Source organism: Panthera pardus, unplaced genomic scaffold, assembly GCF_024362965.1.
Source record: "Panthera pardus isolate Hobbes unplaced genomic scaffold, ASM2436296v1 HiC_scaffold_16, whole genome shotgun sequence".
NCBI lineage: Eukaryota > Metazoa > Chordata > Mammalia > Carnivora > Felidae > Panthera > Panthera pardus.
The window spans coordinates 86,051,191-86,073,120 of NW_026526721.1; the positions used below are offsets into that span (position 1 = coordinate 86,051,191).

Sequence of the window (21,930 nt, forward strand, 5' to 3'; positions counted from 1 at the left end):
ACCTCTAGCTGCAGGACTTTTTTTCCTTATCTTTGATTTTCAGCAGTTTAACAATTAGGTACCTAGTGTGGCTTCCTTTGTCTTTATCCTATTTGGATTCACTGAATTTCCTGGATCCCTGGGTTGATGTGTAGGGGAAAAAATGTGGGGCCATTCTTTCTTAAAATATATTTTTGCCCATTCTCCATATCTTTTCCCACTGAGGCTCCTTTTACAATGTGTTAGATCACTTGATATTGTCCCATGAGTTACTGGGTCTCTGTACATCTTTGATAATCTTTTTTCTTAATCTGCTTTGGTTTGCATAATTTCTATTTATGTTATGCTTTGTTAGGATGAGTTTATTTGGGTTCAACCCCTAGTCCTACTGCATGGCACTTACTTACTCTGGAGTGTGTTTTTCTTCTAACGTGCACCCTAATGGATTTCCACTGGATATTTGAGGTAGGCAGTAAGTTCTCTCCAATTTAAATGGGGTGACCTCCACCTCCTAGTATTCTGTGACCTCTCTTACATCAGTTGCTTCTCAACCCCTTGCATAAGTTGTGATGTGCTGCTCCCTTTTGTCTTACCTTGAGGAGTCAAGACCAGACCTTATTTAAAAACATGAGCAAAACCCACATGTACACCCAAACCCAGCTTTCTGTTTCCAGTCTCTGCTACACAAATTCCAACCATTTCTGCAACCCTAAACTATGATCACTGTCTCATAAGAGGCAAATGTCTAGTTTCTGTTTGGGTTCATTCAGAAAAATGCCTCAGGGCAGAAAGTTGGGGTTAACATAGAGCTCATCACATGTGTTTCCCTTCTCTCAAGGATTATAGTCTTGCACTGCCTGTTTATCTATTCCTGGAAACAGTTACCTCATTTATTTTGTCCAGTTTTATGGTTGTATATATATGTCAGGGCAAGTACAAAACCAATATCTTAGTCATGGCTAGATGTGAAAGTCTATTGCATCTTGGCCTTTTGGCCAAGACTAAGTGTAGTATCTGTTCTTATCAGCTCATCAAACTCTGAAAAAATAAATAAATGAATGAATTTTGGCAAAATCAGGAAATTTTTTTAAAAGTATGCTTTGCTAATCATCTCCATCCTCGGGGCAACCTCTTACACAAACTCATCCACCTGTCATGTGTCCCTTTTACTAGAAAAATGCTTTAGATCAAATCCTTATTAACATATTAGTATATTTGCATTTTGAAAACATCCTTTGAAGTAAAGCCTGAATACAAAAATAATAGAGAAAATCAATGAAGCCAAAGTAGGTTCTTTGAAATGATAATCAACAAAATTGACAAACTTTAACTACATTGACTAAGAAAAAAAATCTACCTAATCTAGCCTAATGATGAGCTCTTCCATTAGTAATTAATGATCTTTGCTTTGTTCATGTCATCTGCTTTAGAACCTGAATTCTTTCAAAGAAATGCTCCTCCTGTTTCTATAAAAATAGTACTGCTAAAATATATTACATAACACTAATATCTGGAAGTCTCTTCATGGTAAATAAATGTGAAATATCATTTTTGATGTTGAAAAAAAGTAGAAAAGTTAGAAAATAAAAAAAAATATTTAAACTTTCATGCATCTCCACTAGCTAATAAAAAATTAATGGACAAAGAATGTTCCTTTTGATCCTCAACTTGCCCTCTCTCATTTTTGCCATAAACTTTGCATATGGCAAGCTCATTACTGATATTAAATGTATATGTACCACCTTGACACTACATTTAATCAAATACATACTTACTGCCTTGATACTACACTTATAGCACAAAAGAACAAGTCTATGCAGCTAACAGTCTTACTAATCTCATCATTTTTTTCTTCAGATCATGGAATTTTCTTTTTTTGCATAATTCTCCATGTTCTTTTCTCCTTATTACTGTTCATAACCAACAGAAAGGATGGACAAGAGTGGCTACAAATTAAACAATGTTTATATTTCATAAGAAAACTGTCACCATGGATACCATATGTTATGATGCCTCCTCAGTTTGCATCCATGTACTATATTCAAACATCAGGAGAGAGATTGAGGAATCAGAAGATCTTGTTTGTAGTTCTCTACCTTTTACTAACAAGCTGTGAGACCACTGGTAATTTCATTTAATATCTTTGGTGCCTTGGTTTCACCATCTGTAAAATGATGAGGTTAGACTAAAGAATTTTAGTATCTAATAATTACTAAGCACTTTCTATGTACGTGTTATTCTGCCAGGAATTTTATGTATTTAATGTTATTTAATCTTCACAGTAATATGTCTATGAGACTATTTTTCAATGTTCTCCAGAGAAAAAGAACCAATGGGACATATTTAGATATACAAGAGGAGATTTAGTATGAGAATTTGCTCTTGTGGTTATGGAGGCCAATAAGTCCCATGATAAACTGTCTGCAAGCTGGAAAACTAGGAAAGCTGATGGTGTAATTCAGTACAATGCAAGAGTTCTGAGAATCAGGAGGAGAGGTGGCTGCTAGTATAAGTCCCAGAGTCCACAGGCCCAAGAACCAGGAGTTCCACTGTTGGAGGGCAGAAGAATATGGACATCCCAAATCAATAAAAGACAGAGTGAATTAGCCCTTCTTACTCCTTTTTGTTCTATTTAGGCCTTCAGTGGATTGGATAACTCCCACCTGCATTGGAGAGAACAATCTGCTTTACTCAGTCTACTGTTTCAAATGCTAATCTCATCTTGGACATACCCTCACAGATCTACTTCTTAAATTATCACCCTCTATCTGTGCATCCCTTAGTCTACTCAAGTCACACATAAAGTTAACTATCATGTAGGCAGATATTATTATTATTATCCCATTACATCCTTAAAAACTTGAGGTTAAGCATCATTAAAGACCTCTTCTAAGTAGTAAATAAAAGAGCCAGAATTGGACTTAAATCTGTCTGACTCCTGGGCCCAGGCTGGTAACCCCCACAATTTCAAGCAAAACATATCCCCAAACATTTTTTTCTTTAAAATATTAAATTTAATATCCAGTTGGGGAGAAGCTTACATGCAAACTGGAGTCTTGTGACTCCTTCTATTGAGCACAATCCAGGCTTGTACTGTGTTTGCATGTTGTCTGTCTGTCAAATTTAGTTCCCAAGTAGAAACTTCGTCTAACACAACATTCTGCCTAGAGGTTCACACATTGCTAGCACTCAGTAACTGCTCATAGCAATATGAATGGCATCTGTTTAGTAAAAGGAATTTTGCCACTAATATTTCTTTTCTATTAGTTCAAATATGTATTTAGCAGTTTTAACTGTTGAAAATATTCCAACCTTCTTAGTATATATAAAAGATTATTTATATTAATATTAGCCTATGATAGCCCCAGTTTGGCATAGTGTGGTTCTAGATAGACTGCACTCTCTGTAAATATACCTAGCCAAGATCTATTCCAGTTTATTCATTCATTTAGTCAGTCAGTGAAAGCTTAGCATTTAGTGAATATTTAGGCATATTATTTGCCTGCCATTGTGCTAAGTACAAGATAAATAAACAAAGATAATTCCAGCCCGAAGAATGTATTGTCTAATGCACTGCAGTTTGCAATATAGGTAAGTAAGTAGACAATTACAATTTGATATAATAAGTACTAATAATTGGTAGGGTTAGTACTACTCCAAAGGGGGCTTCCAAAGGAAGTAGTGATCCAATGATCCAATGATCTAATGATCCAAGATTAGGGATCAGAGAAGTCATCCTACACAAAGTAATATCCCAGTAAGACTTGGAATGTTCTCATAAATTAGCCAGGTGGAAAACAGATGGAAGAAAATTCCAGAGGGAAGAATTTTTTCAAAGAGCCAAAGATTAGGGAAAGAGAATGACATTATTCTAAAATCTGAATATAGTTCAGAATGGCCCAAAAAAAAATTGGTAAGAAATGAGATTGGGAGGTAGGCAGGTATCATCCCAAAGGACCATATAAGCCTTATAAGCTCCATGTTAAGCCATACAGTCTTTACCTGAAGGCAGCCAAGAAGGTTTAAATAGTGAAATAGACGATTAGATTTACATCTTGAAAAGGTCACTTTGGCTGCATGTAGGAAGCAAATTACAAGTAAGGATGGACTGGAAGAGAACAATTGGGGGCCTTCTTAAAATGGTGGTATCCTTAATTATAGTAAAGGCTCTGGATGAATTGGAGTCAATTGAGATAAAATTAACAGTACCTGGTAAATTATTAGAAGAGAGGTAGTTGGGAAGGAATAGGAATCAAAGACATGCTTGTGTTTTGGGCCTGAAAAATTAGATGAATGGTAGTTTTATTCATTGGGATAGGGAAGATGTAAGGAGAAGCGGCTTTGGGGTCAGAAAAACTGATTAATTTCATGTTAGTCAAGCCACAGAGATAGTGTTGTTGTTGTTTGGAATATATTATATGACTATTTAAATTCTGATGTAGTACTAACCTGTACCACAAATTAGTACCTGTGAAACAGAGTAGGTTCAGTTTTATGTTACTCTATCAATTCAGTAGATTACTGCAAAGGTGATAAAAAATGGAGATTATTAATCCTAAACAGTATTGATTCTTGAAGAAGGTGATGGTAGAACATATCTCATGACTGGACTAGAACCTGTGGGGGAAAGTACTATTCTGAGCTAGTCAGTAAAATTATACAATCTTATATGGTAGCCTGGACACATACACTACAATACCACTTCTATGTGAGGTAACTGAGCAAGAGGCCCTGAAAGATTGCAAACCAATCTCAGCTGATACAGAATTTCTAAAAAAAGTGGCTGCTTCCTTCAACATGAATAAGAGACCAGGTGTTATATAAAGAGTAAACTGAATGTCCCAATCCATTCGCTTTCACTGCCGTAGAATTCCTCCCAAGACTGGTCCCATTCACTGAGTGAAACAATTGGAAAATCTGTCCACCAAATTGCCTGATAAAAACTAGGATTATCCCTAAATATCCTGTGCTTCCCAGCTGAATAGATTTCTTACCCACTCTACTCAAGTACTTTACCTCTTTAAGCACCTGTGCATCTGTGTTTGTAACTCCACCACAGAAGGGCTCAATGACTTCAGCCTGGGTGTTTTTCAGGGAAGGTGTTAAAACCGTAGCCATAAAATTGAACTATATAATGCAATCCTTCAAAATAGATCAACTGCAGGTATCTTAATGAGTTGATGTAATGGAGGATGTCTGCCAAGAAGGATGGCTTTGGCTTGGAAGCAACTGATCTTCGTCCATCCTTCTGATGATAATTAGGTAATATGTCTGCTTGCCTATTGTTTATTGAGGCCACTCCTAATTTATGGCAATAAAATCATGCTCCCAATTTAAAAGGGAAATTTTATGTTTTTGTATTCTATAGTGGAGTGGCAAACATGGTTTAAAGTCATTTAGATAAAAGTCATCCAATGAAGGATGCCCAAGGGCATTCCTGTTTTATGCTGCTCTGCCTTGTTCTCTTTAAAATGATTACTTTATCTATTGAATTCTCAAGGTTGTATTATAAATAATGTGAAGAACACCTTTGTAATTATCTCCTTAGATTAGATTTCTAAAAGTGGAATTATATCATGAGTCAAATATTTTTTTTCAATTTACAATTTAGTATATTCACAAAATCACTTACAGAAAGAACTACCCATTTAGCTCCTATCAGTAAAATGAGAGTGAGTCTTTCCTTAACACCTTCATTAATAATAGATTGTATCTATATTTTTAATCTTTACTAATCCAAAATCCAAAATATATTTCATCATTTATTATTTTCAATTATCTGATTATTAATGCATTTAGATATATTTTCATGTTTCCTGGCCATTTTTATTCTATTAATTACCTTTATATGACTATTGTCTATTTTATTACTATGCTATTGATTTTTCTTCTCTCATTGTGGATCTCATTTTTTCTCCTGATTTATAAATTTATAATGTTTTGTAACATTAATATTTGTCTCATATTAATATCATTGCCTCCTATTTTTTGACATATATATTTATCTAAACTCTATACTTTTCTAAACTTTATACTTCTGACATATATATTTATCTAAACTCTAAAGTTATTCAGATTTTCTTTCCTCTCAAATAAGTCCTGAGTACATTTTTCCCTCATTATCCTAGTGTTCTTAATTTTGTTAACTAGATTCTTTTGTGCCATTTAAAAAGTACCCACATAGCATATATTTCTTACATTTAGTAGTTAATTGTTGTTCCAGGATATGTTGCCAATTTCTGACCTCACTATCAGTCCTTGTCTTTAGGTTTAATTTCAGTAGGTTTTTATGTAAGAATCTATGAGTGGTAAACTTCCTAGAACTTCCTGTGCTTGGAAACAATGATTTATTTCACCCTTACTCTGGAAGGATATTTTAGTTAGGTATAGAATTCTGGCTTAACAGTTATTTTCCTAGCTCTTTGAAGATATTCTTCCTTTGTCTTCTGCCAACTGTTGTTTCTAATGACAGTTTTATTGCCAATCTGCCTATCTTTCTGGTTATCTTGCTGTTTGATGTTCTGAAGTTTCACTTTAATTTTCCTGTTAAGTGTATGAAGAGTGTTAAGGGTTGAGTTGTGTCCCCTAAGAAAGATATGCTGAAGTCCTAACACCAGTATCTCAGAATGTGACTTATTTGGAAACAGGGTCCTTACATGGGTAATCAAGTTAAAATGAGGTCATTGGGGTAGACTTTAAATAAATATAACTGTTACCCTTATAAATAGGGGAAATTTTGGACATAGAGACAAACGTACATAGAAGAGACAGAGGCACAAAGAGAATGCCATGTGAGAAGCAAGGCTGAGATTGGGGTGATAGACCTATGAACAAAGGAACACCAAAATTGCCAGCAAACCACCAGAAGGTAAGAGACAGAGGAAACAAATTCTTCCTCACAGCTTTCGGAAAGAACCATACTACTACCACCTCAATTTTGGACTTCTAGCCTCCAAAACTGTGAAACAATAAATTTCTACTATTTTAAGCCACCAGTCTGTGGTACTTTGTTACAGTAGTCCTAGGAAATCAAAACAGTGAGCATTTTCAAATGAGGCTTGTGTGTTTCTTTAATTTAAGAATATTCTTAAACATTATATCTTCAGATATTTCTTTTCTATTATTCTTTCTATACTCATTCCTAGATTTTTATTAAATTTATAATGGAATGTCTCAATTGATCCTCCATATTTTTTAAATTTTCTTTGAGTTTTAGTTGACATCCTATGCCATATTCCAATTTGCTAATTCTATCTTTGACTTTTTCTATTTTACAGTTTACCCAAATATTGATTTTCTTATTTTTATTCCAATATTTTCATTTTTTATTTTCAAAATTAACCTGCAAGTTAAATAACCTAAAGTTAACCTGAAGTTAATTCAATGTCTTGTTTTTCATTTTATTGGTTTTGTTAGTATTACTTTACTTAATGTGTTTGAATTTTTATTTTGAACTTTGACCTTCTGTGGAAATTTGTTTTTTACCTCTATGCCCATTCCCCCTTGTCTAACTGTTTTACAGTTATCTTAAACTCCGCTTTATCCCAGTGTCCCCTTCAAGTACCTGATGATATATAGTCACTGAGCCAGCAGGTAAATTGGCTCAAGTCTTGCTTTCAATCTGTGTCCACTTACTCCTGTCTCTCAGTATGCACAATATGTAATCCAGAAAATTGTTGGTCACAGCTTTTTACAACTTCTTTTAACAGGTAATGGAGCTCTAACACAGCCGGTCTCAAAAGCAGGAAGCCTGACCCTAGCCTCCTATTTTACATGGGCCACATTTAATCTCTGTTACTCTGTCTTAGCTTTGCTTAATTCTGGTCCAAATTTCAGTAGGGAATATGGAGTATACTTATTATATTATATTTTTGGTTTTCTCTTGTGTTTTCGTAGGCATAGGTAAATTTTTAGTTCATCCATATCTTTTTAATTTTTCACTTTAGAGTTTATCATTGCTATATATTTAGGATGGCATGTGAGGACTCAAACATGAAATCACAAATTTATCTTGAAGAGAAACCCTGATTCCTTTCTAACTTTAATTAAACCTTTGTGAGTCATTCCTAGTTAACTCCTGCTAACCTGTTTCCATAGTTAAATGTGGAAAACTCTTTTGGCCTGGAACTCCGTTGGCCTTGAACTATTCCTAGGCTGTAAATAAATTAGGCTTAAATAACTTTTGACAAAATCAGGCTAAGATAGGCCCTATTTTTTTTTCTAGGTTGATAAAATACACATATACCAGCACCAGATGCAATGTGAACAAAGAGAGATAAGTAATGATTTTTCCTTAATCCTGAATGCTGAACTGGGATTATTTTCCTTCCATGATGCTGAGTCAAGGTTATTGGACCTTACCACTTCAGCATATGGAAAAGAAATCCAAAAAAAGAGACATATCCACTTGCAATGATTTTTTAACTTTCATTACATAAGGACTCACCCCACTACCAAGCCTAGGGAACATGTTGTTGTAGGATCTAACTAAGAGCAATTCTCCTCTTTCCTGGAGTAGAAAAAATGATGAAGAGCCTTGAACTTCTTCCCTGAAAACTAGCAATATTAATTTTCCTCAAAAACTTTTATTGTTGTTCCATATCTTCTACCTTTAATGAAGTCAGTAAGTCTGAGATTGTTTTCCCTCTTAGTGAATGTCCTATTTTTGTCAGTCTAGCTGAAGGACTCTTTATTTGTCATCGAACTACACTAAGATTCTGTTCCTAATTTACCTGGGTATGGTTTATATATTCCTTTAGACTTTGAGCTGAAAACCTAGTGTATGAGCCCATAGTTCTTATTTAGTCATTCAGTTACTAGGGGCTGTGTGAAGAGTAAGCTAGAGAAACTGATAGCCAAAATTCAGGTGGATTGTATCTGCCTACTTCTCTGAAAATTTGAGTACCATACTCTTGAAGTTTTCCATGGTCTTTAAGGAAAGAGTACCTACTATTTAGCTGTTCCCTAGCTTTGGTGTCCCTCATCAGTCTTTTGTATATTTCAGTAAGTAGCACAAATCTCCCACCACTATCACTATGACCACCACCAAGTATTATTTACAGTCTTTTTTTAGGCTTAATCTTGCCTCCGGTTATGCACCAGATTCCTGTTTAAAACCCAACCGGAAGTTAAAATGGTAGCATAATGTGATTTTTCCATTAGACTTACTCCTGTCCTATTCTGTGGAGGAAGGATAAGTTTCAAATGGACAACTTCCATTTTTTTTCTCCCATGGCTCTCTTTTATCACTTGAACTTCTTCACTCACTGATCCAAACCTCAGCGTCCTTATTTGTCTTTATCCAAATGTATGACAAGCTCATCAAATCTGGTAAGCTTGTAATATGACTTTGTGATCATACCTCTAGTATTCCTAAAGATAAAATTTTATCTGTATTTTGCATTCGTTTCTGTAAACTGTAGGCAAAGTATAAATCATGCAAACATGTCCTGACTTTACACTCTTTCCCCGAAATTTATCAATACATTTGGCTTTAAATTAGCAATTTATAACAAAAAGTGAGAACTAGTAAATAATCAACTGAAGAACAGAAAAAAGTATAAAAAGTAGTCAAAAGTAGTCAAAAGTAGTCTCAGTAGTCACTGAGAAAGGCTGCTAGGAGTTTGGTTTGGCTAAAACATAGATTATATCTAAGGGAGCCATATTTACTTCTTAGATTCTTATTAGAAAGTGTCAGATAAAAATTATAAATAATAATACTATAATAAATTTTATTGTTCCTTATATTATCATAGGACAATGCATTTGACAAAGTAAGCCCTATTTTGTGGAATAAAAAAGAACAAAGGAGTAGAATTCATAGGATATTGGTTTTTTCTCTTTCTTTCTTCTTTTTTTTTTAACTAGAAACAACTAGCTGTGTGTGTTGGATATGGCCCCTACCATCTCTGGGGTTCCTTTATTGCAGCTCAAATTAGAGAATGAAATTTTACTCTATAGAGTTATTCCATGCTGCATTTATTTAGGCACAAATGGTAGAAAGATGACTTCTCTGTAGGTGAAGTTGCCTGCCTACAGAAAATGTGTTTGATCTCTGCCTAGCCATTTTCCTCAGAGTTTTTGTATCCATAATATCACACTCAACAATCACAAAAAAATAATTGGTAAACCTTAATTGAACATATTCAAAACTCTTCAAGCATAACCCAGAAGAAAAGATTTCAAAATTACACCTAGATGAAATGTTTATCTTTTTATAAATTTCTGTTTGAATGGATTTTGAAGCAAAATTATATTTTATTTTAAAAATAGAGTCAAGATAGTCATGATTAATATTGTTTTGGGAATAATTTATTATAACATAGTTTACATTCAGAAAGTGACTTCTGAAGAATCTTAACGACCCTTTCCAAATTGCTTTCACCTACCTCTGAAGTGAAGGACATTTTACATAAGCACAAAGTGGAAAAAATTAAAATATATACAGCCATGGTTATTAATAGGAAGGCAGGTGGCACTGATTAAAAGAAAACAGTAAAAATTCTCATTTGGAAGTAATTTCACAATTATGTACTATGGATTAATTTAGTCTGGAATCTACTATATGAAAGAAATGCAAATTTAGCTGAGCTTTCTAATTATAAACTATTTACGGTAAAAAATTATCAGCCTAATTACATTATTCTATACACAGGATCCCATGGTTAGATATTCTTATATCTGAATTTCTCTGCCATCACCTGCGATTGCTATATACTGTCTTCCAAGAAGTGGATTTTAAAAGAGGGAAATAGCCATGTTATTTGACATTTTGCTCTATTTTTCAATACCCAGTGTATAATGAATGCTCAATAAATATTGATAAATAATGTCTTTAATGAGAATCCAGATTAAAATGAATGTTTTACTGTTAATAATCTTTTCTAAGCACAATGCAGTAACTAGGATCATCCTGACATAACTTCACATAAATCACAAACTGGACAAGTTTGGGCAATTGGTTCACATTACCACCTACCATTTTCACTTATCATTTTATATTATGAAGTCTCCTTAGATAAGAATACAGCAGACCTTTGGTAGAGTGTAATCTTTTCAGACATCTCATAATTCATTTATGCAATGCAGAAGTGAAAATATTTTCAAGCTTTTAGATAATGATGCCATTGGCCAGGCAAATGACTTTGAATAGCAAAGAGAACAAACTTCTCATTTTGCTCTACTTTTCTAAGACATTACTCTTTCCAACAGTGTGCACTGCCTAGTTCTCAAAATCATTGTGAATAAGAATAATCTAGGAATGTTGAAAAATATTCAGTTCATGAATCTGACTTAAAGAGATTCTAATTAAATAGGAAATGATGGCTGCTGTGACAACTTCATTGGACTATGGGGTAGCAGATGTGAAATATTTCTCTTTATTTTGAAATATTTTTCATGGAACCTAAAGTATTATTATAATAATTAACACCTGGGTGGCACAGTCAGTTAAGCAATCTACTCTTGATCTTCGTTCATCATGATCTCACGGTTCCTGAGTTCAAGCCCCACATTGGGCTCTGTGCTGATGGTGCAGAGCCTGCTTGGGATTCCGTCTTCCATTCTGTCTGCCCTTCCCCCCACTTGTGTGTGCTCCTGCTCCGGCACTGTCTCTCTCTGTCTCTTAAAATAAACAGGAGCACCTGGGTGGCTCAGGCGGTTGGGCATCCGACTTTGGCTCAGGTTTCATGATCTCGCAGTTCTTGGGTTCGTGCCCTACGTTGGGCTTTGTGCTGACAGCTCAGAGCCTGGAGCGTGCTTCAGATTCTGTGTCTCATTCTCTCTCTGCCCCTCCCCCACTTGTTCTCTGTCTCTCAAAAGTAAATAAAAATGTAAAAATAAATAAATAAACAAACAAACATAAAAAACTGTTAATAATTAACACCTCTCAGGAAACAATATAGGGGGGTGCCTGGGTGGTTCAGTCAGTTAAGTGTCAACTTTGGCTCAGGTCATGATCTCGTGGTTCATGAGTTCAAGCCCCGTGTTGGGCTCTATAGTTATAGCTCAGAGCCTAGAGCCTGCTTCAGATTCTGTATCTCCCTCTTTCTCTGCCCCTCCCCTGCTCATGCTCTGTCTCTCTCTCAAAAATAAAGCATTTAAGAAATTTTTTTAAAAAAGAAACAATATAGGAAAGGATTCTTTTTTATTTTTTTAATATTTATTTATTTATTTTGGGAGAGAGAGCTCGAGCAGGGGAGGGGCAGAGATACAGGGGGACAGAAAATCCCAAGCAGGCTTTGTGCTGACAGCACAGGGTTTGACCCCACAAACCGTGAGATAATGACCTAAGCCAAAACCAAGAGTCGGAAGCTTGACCAACTGAGCCACGCAGGTGCCCCAGAAAAAGATTCTTTTGAAAACATTTTTTCTAATTATAAAAATATTATATGTTCATTATATAGAAATTTGGAAAATAATGGAAGGTACAAATAAGAATCTAAAATTTTACCATATCCCACTATGGGGAGATAACAGCCATTAACTTTTCTTCCTTTTTTGGAGAATTTAATTGTTTTATTTAAGAACGAAGAATATTGCAAGAATTATATATATTTATATAAGTAAATTTTCACAAACTCTACCTGTGTAACCAGCTTCCATCTCCCAGATCAAGAAATAGTGTATTACCAGCAACACAGAATCCTCCCTTTGTCCCCTTTAACACCACCTCCACAAAGATAAATACCCTTATACTGACTTCTAATGCTCTAAACAAGTTTTATCTGCTTCTGATTTATATATATAACATCTTCTCTCACTCATCTAGACATTTGTGAAATTTGTTCATATTGTTCTGTTGCAGTTCATTTGTTTTCATAGCTGTGAATATAGAGCCAGTTTGGGGCAATTACAAATAGTTCCCCAGTTAACATTTTTGTGCATGTTTTGTACATGTGTATGTACATTGATGTTAGATATTTACTTAGGAGTGGAATTTCTGGGTGATAAGATGTGTATAGAATATGCATATGTTTAGTTTGGTAGACACTACCAATTAGTTTTTCATAGTAGTTGTACCAATTTATATTCCTACTAGCAAAGTATGAGACTTTTAGTTGCTTCGCATCTTCACTAAAACTTGGTATTTTCTTTTATTTTCATTTCAGCCATTTTGGTTGATAAAAAATTGTCATATTGTGGTTTTAATTTATATTTTACTTATGACTAATGAAGTTGAGCTTGTAGCTATCATTTACATTTTGATAAATTTTTTTGTCTTTTTTTCTGTGTGTCTGTATATGCATGCATGATATTTTAAAATAAAGATTATGTTGCATATTCAACTATATGAACATCTAAAATTATATCATGAGAATTCTCCACGTTCATAAGTATTCTTCAGAAATATTAGTTTTAGAATATTGTTCTGACCCATCTCACTAGAAATAATTAAATGACACTTATTTTTCTCTGTCTGCTTTATTTAACTTATCATAATACCCTCTAGGTCCATCCATGTTATCACACATTTTATTCTTTTTTTATGACTGAATAATTTTCTATTTTACATATACCACATCTTCTTTATCCTTAATCTGATGGACACAGTTTGCTTCCATATTTTGGCTATAAATAATGCTGCATATATCTCTTCAAATTAGTGTTTTCATTTTCTTCAGATAAATACCCAGAGTGAAATTTCTGGATCATATGGTTGTTCTATTTTTAATTTTTTGAAGAACTTCCATATTTTTTTCTATAGTGGCTGTACCAATTTACATTCCTATCAAGAGTGGATGAGGGTTCCACTTTGTCCACATCCTATATAATTTCACTTATATGTGGAATCTGAAAAATAAGCAAACAAAACAAAATAGAAATAGACTCATAGATATAGTAAACTAACTGTTGGTTACCAGATGGGAGAAGGTTTGGGGGGGCAGGAAAACAGGTTATAGGGATTAAGAGGTACAAATTTACAGTTCTAAAATAAGTCATGGGGATATAATGTACAGCATAGAGAAGATAATCAATAATATTGTAATAACTTTGTATAGTGACATGATAATTAGACTTATCATGTGAATCAAATAAAAAATATCTAATCACTATGACATACACCTGAAAAACTAATAGGATATTGTATGTCAGGTATACTTCAGTTAAAAAAAAGTAAATGATACTCTAATATCTGGACAAAAATAGGGAAAACAAATATCTGAGAAAACAATAACTGAAGTTTAAATTGAACAACTGACTTCACTAAATTAGTTTCTAGTTTTCTCTTTTTGTCTTGTCTAAGTCATGGACATGAAGTTGATTAAACTATGATTTTTTTTTTATCACATGATGAAAAGCAGTGGAATGGACCTAGGACCCATAGTGGTCAAATCAAATTAGGATGATGGCACATTCCCTAACTATGTTGGGAGGGTATGTGCATATCAATGAGGATCATTTGAATCTGAGAACAGTTTGTACTATGTAAGGCAAGGAATTGTGGTAAATTAGAAACTATTATTATAATTTTACCACAGCATCTTGTAAATACGAGCCTCTCAAAAAATGTTTGCTCCAAGTGGAAAGTAGAGGTGGCCAGTCCACAAGTTAAGGCTATTTTGCGATGTTCTGTAGTTGGAATGTTCAAAATTCTAGACTACGTACAAATGCCATGAGAATTAATTCCACTTGTAATCATTGTGAAGTAGAGAAATTTAGTATGGATCATAAAATGCCCCATTAGAATAGACATAAAAGATTCTAAGAAAAATTTTTTAATAAGAATACTGCTATTAACTAGAGGTTAGGCTCAACTTGTAAATATCCATCCAAAAATGGTAGTCTATTACTTGTATACTCCTCTATCAAACTGATTAGTGAACATGTTTTTCCATGGCAAATGGTCACTATTATTATTTTAATATTACAAGATGTTAATAGTAATGGTTTTGTATTATATAATCATTATCTGAATTACTCTCCATAAGTCTGTTAGGCAGGCTGGTAGATCCTGTCTGTCATTTTGTAGATGAAGACACTGAGGATATAGAGTCTAAGAGTGCTGGCCATCATCACATGATTAATAAATGGCAGTCAAAATATGAATCTAGGTCTTCTGACTCCAATCTGTTTATATCTGGTTCCCTGCTCCTTTTCCTTCAGCAGCAGGAAATTTGTTCAAATTATCTAGGTATTTATTCCAGATCTCCATTTTACTTTGACTGTCTAAATCTAGTTTAGGGCTAATAAAACAACTCTGTTTAGAATTTATTTTCAGAAAAATGCTTTTTATAAAGTAGCATTCAGAAAATTCTTAAGACTGGAGCAGGGTATGGAATAACTCCTACTTACCTATCAACTCTCAGTTCAGACAGGACCTTCTTTATTAGACCTCCCCCACAGGACTTTGCTAAAAATGGGAAAATATAATGCAAAAAAAATTTTGATATATGCAAAATATGTATTTAGTATATGGTAATTCCTTTCTCTTATGCCCTGAGACCTTTCTTCTATGAATTCAATCTTCAGCTGTTGATTAATGTGTCTGACATATTGTAGATGTTCAATATATATTTAATACACAAATAATTAGACAATAAGAGCTAGTTTGAGCAGGGCTTTGTGAGAATGGATCCCAGAACTGGAAGAGAAGGGCAGCCATGCTGGGGAAAGGAAGCAGGAAATAAATCAACTTTGTTTTTGGTGGAGTTCTACCTAGGGCTAATGTTTGGTGACAACACTCCTTCAGGCTTCAATAAATCTTCTTGAACTCTGGTTACCCATTTGCCATTTCCCACCCAAGATAGGTTTGAGCTACAAATGTCAGTTGAGATCCCCCTGAAGCAGATGAATACCAAAGTTAATAGATAGGAAGCAATTTTTTGGAGTTGGCACAGAGGATGTTTGCCAGATTTAGCAAACAAAAATATAGGATTCTCCAATTCATTTGAATTTCAGGTGAAGGATTAATACATTGTAGTATAAATATGTCCTATACCTATATTTTATCTGGCAACTCTAAGATAGGGCCATCAATTGAGTTTGGTAGTAAGTGTTTTACTGAATTTATTAATGTCCCACTTTTCTCTAAAAAAAGATTCATACCAGCTTACTGCAAAAAGCACAAGATATGTTAATAAATTAGAAATAGAAAACTAGGAATGAGTAAAATCTGTAATTAATAAAATTTAACTTTAAATTTTGCCCTAAGCTTTCTGAAACAGTGCAAACAATTCATGATAAATCATGTATGTCTTACGATTAAAAAGGCCATTTCTTAAAATGAAAAAAACATTATTATCATAAAGAAGAAGTGTAGTATATTAGACTATATTTCTAGTAAGAGTGTTTGGATTCAAGTCTTTAAGCAAGTCACAACAGCTCTTTGAACCTCAGTTCAAAGTTTATCTATGAAATGGGATTATCTTATTCCAGTTATCTAGCTATGGCTGTGTAACAAATTACCCTATAACTTAGTGACTTCAACAATCATTTTGTTATAACTCATGATCCCTGAATCAGGAGATTTTGTAGACCGTAGCTGGATAATCTATGCGCTCAATGCAGCATTGACTGAGATCACTCAGTCAGCTTGGATATATGCTCTTTTGAAGATTCAAAATGCCTTCATTCATCTATCTGTGACTTAGTAGGATTATGTGGAAGGCCAAGCACTTCTTGGACTGTAGCTCAAGGGACCCACATGTGGTCTCTGCAGCATGACAGTTTCAAAGTAGGTGACTTCTAACATGGCAGCTCAGGACTCTTAGAGAAATTGTTCTGAGACAAAAAGTAGACACGGAGCATCTTTTAGGCCTGGGCCCGGAAACAGACACACTGCTACTCCTTCATATTCTATTGGTTACAACAGTCACAGAGCCAACCCAGATCCAAGAACAGGGGACACACACCCAACATCTCCATAGGAGGACTGTTTTAAAAAACAGTGTGGCCTTTTTTAATCTGCCACTCTGACTCTTTACCAGGATCATGGGAAGATAGATGAGATGACATATCCACAAGTACAGATAATATAAATGGCCTATTAACATCTACGGTGCCGGGCCTATTAAAATCTCTTTTAACTATGGCCTCAACCTAATCCCTACTACAGATAATTCTTTAAGCCAGGGAAAAGGTATAAATGTGCTATGTAAATCAGATGATTGGAACCCTCACAAGTACTTCTTTGAAAAACACAAGAACCCTGGATGTTAAAAGCAGCTGATAAATCAGTTACTGAGTACCCGCTGTGTCTGGATAGTAAGCCCTGCTCTTCTTAAACCATTGGACCAATAACAATCATCTTGGTTTACTCAGCCAGTAATCTACATGCCTAATTTATATTAATAGTAGTTCCTATTGGAAAATTGGAAAAACTCTCAGTATTTTAGAAACTCTCAACACTATAATTTTTTTAAGTAGCTGGTTCATATGAGAAAAGGGATTATTTTCTTTTAAAAAAAATGGTGATTTTGTTTGTTCATTAACAAAAGAAAACTTCCATTAAAACTTCACTTCACAGGGGCTCCTGGGTGGCTCAGTGAGTTAAGTGTCATGATCTCACAGTTCATGAGTTTGGGCCCCACATCATGCTCTGTGCTGCCAGCTCAGAGCCGGGAGCCTGCTTCAGATTCTGTGTTTCCCTCTCTCTCTGCCCCTCTCCCACTCACATTCTATCTCTCTCTCAAAAATAAATAAAACATTTTAAAACATTATTAAAAAAAATTCACATAATGGGTTGCTAGCCTAAGGATATGCACACAGGAATGATTCTGTACCATAATGTTCCTTCCGTAATGCTGGACATGCCATTCCCAGCTCCATTCAACAAAAGCACCGAGATTTGAGAACAACCGAAAGCTCTTCCCATTCTCTTTTGCCCAAAAATAGTTCTGCTGTTATCTTCATGGGGTTATTAATCACTTTCTTGAGCTAAAGAGGTGGTTTATAAAAACCTTTGTTTAAAATGGCATTTAGCCATTTTAGTTGCTAACATAGGACCTTACTGCTGGAGAGGACTCCAGTCTCTTCATCCTTACCTATAGCCAAGGAAACAAAAGCCCAGGGAGGTAAAGTGATCTGCATAAGTTTATAGAGCTTTGAGTAATAGGGGCAGAACATAACATAACAAATTTATATCTGCATAATATTTGATAGGCCACAAAGCTCTTATGCTTATTTTATGCCATTTAATCCTCATGACATCTTATAAAGAAACTCTGAAAGCCAAAGCATTTGAAGAAGAGTCAGGGGTTCTTTCCACTGCACATGTGCCCAACACCTAGGCCCTTAGAGAATAGGACATGGGACAGGTATATTTGCTTTGTATGATTGGGAGCGGTGGTAGAGGGATGGAGATGATCCATAATCCAGAAAGACTGGTCTAGGAAGCCAAGCTTGATGGGTCATCTGAGTGAGGAGGAGAGGAGTGCAAACTGAAGCAGGAGGGCCCAAAGGAAAACAAGCTATTGCCCAAATATTTTGAGGGGTTAATCTGAATAGCTTCACCTTTTTCTGTGAGTTCCTTTAATAACCTTAAAGGGCACCTGGCCTCATATATTTGTATCTTAAGAAGAAGGACCTGCCTGAATACAGGCTGCTTAGCCTTTTCTCCTTTTCTTTAATTGCTTTTGCTGAACTGTCAATAAATTCCCAAGTGTCTGAGCTAAGCAACGATAGGAATAATTTCCATTTCTGCTTCTCTCAGCATGAAAGAAGGCAATCTCTTTCCAATCCAAGGAACTTGGTGAGCAAACATTAAGAAACACCAATTTCTCTCGTCCTTTTTGCTTGTTTAAAAAGAAAATCATAAAATATGATTTTTGTTTGTTTCTTTTGCAGCAGGAAGTATTTGCCCCCAAGCTTCTGAGATGTTATTTTCAGGCTTGTTCTGTCTGTCAATATCTGAAGAACACTTCACAGCAATGACATAGCTTTTGAGTGCATGGGGAGAAAATGAGCAGCAAACAGACCCTCAAGAGACACTGCTGCCACCATAGAACCTGAAAATATGGCTCCTATCTTTTATTGGTGTCAGAAGACCTTCAGTTGTGGGTCTTTCATCAACACATCCAGTATTTTCATTTCTAAAGTCCTGGAGCTATTTTGCAGTATTTGAATTTAGATGATAGATAGCTGATTGATAGATGATAGATAGATAGATAGATAGATAGATAGATAGATAGATGATAGGTAGTTAATAAAGAGAGCGAGAGAGAGAGATGGGAGAGAGACACTGACCCTAAATGTTCCTTGATCCTGGAAGAACATAAAGTGACACAAGACTGGCATGGACAATAACATTAATCCCAAGAGATAGGATTGTACTAGAAATTTCAGATACTCTCAGGAAGATTTTTTTTCATAATTAAAATATTGAATTGCTTTTATTATAAATCACTTTGTAATTTTGTCTTCAATCATGAAATGATAAAAAAAAAAAAAAAGACCAAGAGAGTTCCCCTCATCTCCACACATTCTCCTCCCTACACCTGCAATACATACCCTCCCTATAATCCCAATCCTAGAAGTATCTACAGTTAACAGTTTTAACATAGTCTTCTGGACTTGTATTCACAAGATAAACATTTTGAATTAATGTGTTCATATTTTAGATAATGTTCTATAATATGCTTTGTAATCATAATATGTTGTAGCCATCTTTCCATTTTAACACATATTTTGTAATGATTACATAAAAATACATTTCCTGAAGTCCATTTTAACCAAGACTCTGCTAAGTTTAGATGGCTTCTAAATGTTTTCTATTTGAAATAATGCTACAACAGACAGCCTTAAATTTATATCATGATACATTTTAATGAGTGTATCCGTATGGTAAATTTCTTATAATGAAAGTCTTGGCCAAAAAAATTGCACATTTTGTAAGGTAATACATTTTACTAGATTGCCTTCTAGGTTATATGACATTGCTTGCTCCCACTAAGAACATGTAAACATTCCTGCAAAGATTTTTGTACTGACAATGGCTGCTTCATTGGAAGAGATTGTCTCTTCCATTAAGTGACTATTGAGAAAGTGATAATTTCTCCAGAAGTCAAAAAAAAAATCAATGGATAAGACATCATGAAACTTGAAGAATAGTCCAAAACCACAGTAGTGACTGGATGGCTTTCTTCAAATCTGGTGCCAGAGAAGACATTTGACTGTTTAAAAAGTATATATTCCCATGTTTTATTGCAGGCTGTATAAGTCCTCTAGCAATTACTTGATGGGATGTATTTGAGTTATTTTCTTTTTTCTTCCATAGGAATGCACTTAGAGTATAGTATAATAGGTGAAGTACTGGGCAAGAAGTTATGGTACATGGAGCTGATACCAGCTGTGCCACCAGGTAGCATGTGAAGTATACAGTAGGGAAATTGATTTGTCAGGGCAAATCACAGGTCAGGCTAGACATGGCTATTTAAAGTCAGGCAAACATAACAGTTGCAGCTATTGATTGTGGTTAAGTGAGATCTGAGGCAGAAATACTGGTTTGTATCAGCAGAAGTCAAACTTGGGTGAGACAATGAGAAGAATATACTCCAAAGCAAGCAGAACAAGAGGTTCAGTGGAGAAAGTGCCTCACAGAGTAGTCAAGGCTTGGACTACTGCCCCCAGATAAATATAACTTAGACCTGGTGGAAGGTCTTCTGAATTGTAACTTATTGAACAAAGATATAAACGCACACACACATAATGCAAACACACATATATGCATACATATACAAGTATATACATACATACATATATGTATTTGTGTGTCTCTGTATATGTGTGTGTGTGTCTACATATATAGATAGAGATATATTTAAGGATATAGCAGTAATCAAACAAAATATTTGCTCTTATGGAACTAGTAGTTTAGTTAAGCAGACTAAAGATTCTGATCACCAGTTCCAGTGTGTGTGTGTGTGTGTGTGTGTGTGTGTGTGTGTGTGTGTGTGTGTTATGGAGAGTTTTCTCTACACTACCAACAATCCTTGAACACTAGTAGGGTGTCCTACCATTCAGTTCAATTCTGACGCTATCTACCCAAAGATAACATCAGATTCCAAAGGTAAGGAATTCAGTCCCACAAGCCCGCCCTTTGCTTCAAATGCCAGTCACAAGTCCAAATTGTCACCTGTGCTTCTGACCTACTGGCTATATATGAAAGGTTCCAACAACCCTTTTCTTGGATTCAATTAATTTGCTAGAATGATTCATGGAATGGAGGGAAACATTTTAAGATTACTGGTTTATTATAAAAAATGTATAACTCAGACACAATCAGGTGGAAGGGATATATAAGACAAGGTATGAGGAAGGGGTAAAGAGTTTTCCAGCCCTTTCCTAGGCAAGTCTCACCAAATTCCCCCATGTTCACCAAGCTGGAAGCTCTCTGAACCCTGTCTTTATTTTTTTTTTTATGGAGGTTTAGTTACACAGACATGATTAATTAAATCATTGCCATTGGTGATTAGGTAATTGAACTCCATCCACAACCCCTCTTCTTTACCCTGGGTGGGGTGGAGAGAGTGGGACTGAAAGTTCCAACCCTCTAATGATATGGTTTGTTCTATTGGCAACCAACCCCCCATTCAGAGGCACAAAGCAAAAGTCACCTTATTAACATAATAACCAATTCCTTTATCACTCTCATCACTGGAAATTCCAGTGGTTTTAGGGGCTCTGTGCCAGAAATGGAATGAAGACAAAATATATTATTTCTTACTATAAATGACAACATCATAGGAACACAAAAAATAAATAGGAAAATATATATTGAAGCCAGGTGGCAACAACTGCTATGAAAAAAATTAAAGCAGACATTGGTGCAGTCACTGTGGAAAACAGTATGGAGGATCTTCAAAAAGTTAAAAATAGAACTACCCTATGATCTAGCATTCACACTACTGGGTATTTACCCAAAGAATGCAGAAACAATAATTCAAAGGGATATATGCCCACTTATGTTTATGGCAGCATTATTTATAATATCTAAATTATGGAAGCAGACCA

General features: G+C 35.0%; 1 pseudogene; it reads left to right on the forward strand.

Moving 5' to 3' along the window:
* Nucleotides 1-954: 954 nt before the first annotated feature.
* LOC128777541 (U2 spliceosomal RNA) lies at nucleotides 955-1,112 on the forward strand (annotated as a pseudogene).
* Nucleotides 1,113-21,930: the final 20,818 nt, after the last annotated feature.